This window comes from Cupressus sempervirens, chromosome 5, assembly GCF_028749045.1.
Source record: "Cupressus sempervirens isolate cs-2001-9-10 chromosome 5, ASM2874904v1, whole genome shotgun sequence".
Classification (NCBI taxonomy): Eukaryota; Viridiplantae; Streptophyta; class Pinopsida; order Cupressales; family Cupressaceae; genus Cupressus; species Cupressus sempervirens.
In genome coordinates this window covers 1042562924-1042566290 of record NC_143122.1, presented here as the reverse complement: position 1 = coordinate 1042566290, position 3367 = coordinate 1042562924, and the positions used below count along the sequence as shown (strand labels likewise).

General features: G+C 34.8%; 1 pseudogene; it reads left to right on the top strand.

The window, feature by feature from the left end:
• Positions 1-2365: 2365 nt before the first annotated feature.
• LOC149559503 (soluble inorganic pyrophosphatase pseudogene) lies at positions 2366-3007 on the top strand (annotated as a pseudogene).
• Positions 3008-3367: the final 360 nt, after the last annotated feature.

Here is a 3367-nt window from a genome sequence, read left to right as displayed (position 1 = left end):
CATTAAACTTCAGCTAAGATGGATTACTTCATTGCAATACCATCCATTGTTCTAGAATGGCTCCTTCATTTCACAACCAATTAATGGCCATGTATGAGTTTCATTATGCTCCCCCTCCTTTTGGTGAGGTTTCCTCACTTGTTTGTAAATAACTTTTTCTTTCCAAATTTTGGCTTGTCTAGTTTAGTTTTTCCTTGCGTTGTTGTGTTGCTATTCAATTTTCCAGTTTTGGTATTTTCTTGCTCCCCTTCGCCCTCCCAGAAAGTAGCTCTATGTTTTTCCTCTTTTTGGTTTAACTTTGTAGCCAATTGGATAAGGCTTGTAATGTGAAACTTGAGATTCTAGATTCTTTACGTACTTTGTAGCACATAATCCCCATTTAGAGCTAGCTGTAGGTGCACTTTTAGTACACCATTTTTAAACTTTAAAATTTGCCTCCCATGAAAAGAAATTGCCTTAATGTGTTCCCTAATTTTACTAATGTGTTCTCATGAAGTTGAATTGGTTTGAAAATCCAAAATGTAAAATTCCAAATTCTTCATGTTTGAGGAGTTTAGAATTCAAAGATTAGACTCATGACTTAAATCACTAGAATTAATGCAAGTCCCAAGATCAAGGGTATTTGATATTAGGAAAGGCTTCTAGATTTGTTGATCAAAGAATAATGACCGTGGATATGTATTCAAATGTCACTTATAACAAAAAAGTAGAAAATGAATTATGAAGGTGAAATTCTACTAGTGAAGAAGTAAAAGTCCAAATTCTCATTGGGGTCTTTCAATGAAAAATGTACATTGCAAGCTTTCCAAAAGTTCAAATGCGAGTTCGAATTTTCCAAGTTGTGGTATAACTCTATGATTCAAATTCCGTGATCCAAAATGTGGGTTCAGAATATAAATTTCAAAACACAATCTCAATTCAAATTTCAAAATGCAGATTTAGGTTCAATTCCTTCTCAAGATATGATTATCATTGTAGTTCACAATTCAAGTTTTTCTAGTTCAAGGGTATAGTTTCCAAAACAAGTTTGGATATACAATTAAAGAGGGAATGATTTTTTTGAAGTAAAAAGTATCTTTTAATGAGTCGGTCCCCGAGATGATATGGTCTCTCTTCTCAATTTCAAAATTTAGATAAGCCATGTTATACTCATTTGTGAAAATGTCCATGTTCATTATAATCAAGAGCATCGAATACATTATGAAGATGCCGAGCACATCTTTCCAACATAGTTTGACACGAAGGCATAACTGAATTCCTAGACTCTAGACATAGAGGATAATGTTAACAATGAAGGTACTCACATCCACCCTCAAGTTTTATAGTGAGAAAATAAAAGGATTGGGTCAATAGCCAAAATAAATAAAATTAATTCTCCTCATAACTTCATGGATCCTACTACTAGTAGTTGTACTCTCATATTTCATGCATATTGCCATGGAAGTAAAATTGGAAAGAGAAGTTTTGGGAGTAACAAACACCAAGCAATTGGTTCGTACAGGACAAAATTGTATCATACACGTTAGCTCGGATGAAACACATGTAAAATGTTTGACATAATGATTGAAGAATTGAGAGACCCTCAAATGTTGGTGTTCTTGAATTGTGGTCGCTCATATAAGATTTTGGGTAGTTATAATCCTATACACTCATCAAATAATCAGAGATTGATAGCTTAGTAGTGCATATACTTAGGATTGAAGGATCATTAGAAGTTAATGATATCTAAACAATAACTTGATTATGCATGCAAATCTATTCAATGATATCAAGGTCCAAGTATTGATATAATGGTTTTATTTACAAGTCAAAACCTGATGTATTGACTCCATTTTCTGCCAAGCCCGAGCTTTATATCTACACAATGAATTACTATGTTTGCAGGAAGTTTAGAATCACACTCAAAGAGACACACCCACGACCACTAAAGGCATGAAAGCCATAAAGAAAGATATAAAAGGTTGTGGCAAAAGAAAAAGGGTCAAAATGTTTTACCATATGAAGAACCTACACTTAAATCTAGCATTTAAAATAGAAAATAAAACAACTCAAGCATAGAGAGGTTACCCTGGCAAAAAATGTACTCACATGCTTATTTTTCACAAGGAGAAGCTATTTGCTCATTTTCCATAAGGAGAAGCTATTTGCTCAGTTTCCACCAAAGAGAAGACCATGCGGGTGTGACCCACAATATGCTAGCTAATATACACAACCATTGGAAATGTGCAAAGGCTGTGAGAATGAAATGCTAGGTGTGCTAATAATTGTTATAGATAATGTCTATCTTCACTTCGAAGGTGATGAGACACAATTACTAGATACAACCTTTTAAAGTTTATGCCAAGATCTTTTATCTTGTTCAACTATGTTTGCTTCAAATGGAGATGGGGTCTCAAGCTCTAAATTTGCTCGAGTTAAGTTGAATGAGTGCATTCTTTCATCAATGACTAGGTGATCTATCACAAGACATCCATGGTATGACCTTGAAATTGGGCCAGGAGCTCCTTCAATTTTCAATTGTGTCATCGAGATTGCGAAGGGAAGCAAGGTCAAGTATGAGCTTGACAATAAAATTGGACTCATAATGATTGATCATGTTTTATATTCATTAGTTGTGTATCCTCACAACTATGGTTTTATCCCTCACACTATATGCGAGGATAGTGATCTAATGGATGTGCTAGTCTTAATGCAGGAACTAGTGCTATTGGTTTATTTTCTTAGAGCCAGGGCTATTGGATTGATGCCTATGATTGATTAGGGGGAAAAGGATGACAAGATCATTTCCATATGTGCTGATGATCCTGAGTTCTATCATTACTAATATTTCAAGGAGCTTCCTCCCCATCAACTTGCTAAAATTCACCATTTCTTTGAAGACTACAAAAAGAATGAAAATAAGGAAGTAGCCATGAATGATTTTCTTCCAGCCAAAGATGTAGAAAAAGCCATTAAATATTCCATAGACCAAAATGCATCTTATGTTGCGGAAAACTTGCATCACTAGTGAAAATATATTCAACTCTTTTGGATAAAGTTAGCAATAGGAGTTTTTAATTGTCTAAATATAAAACATAGGAAGATTCCTCTGTTTCTCAAGGTCGTCGAGAAGGATGGGCATGAGATTGTGGGTGCAAAATTTCAATACCCAAATCCGAAGCCATAGTCATCAGCCCATAGTTAGTGAAGTTATGGAGACTTTAGAAGGAAATCTTAAAGTTTCAAAGTCTTTCACATGTGAACAAGATTTTAACATCTACCTAGCTCTATTTGGAGAGTGAAGACAAAGTGCATGGGTTGTGATAGAGAAGACATGGTGGGAATGTTTGACCAAATGCCAATACCAACCTAGGGAAGATTCGCTAGG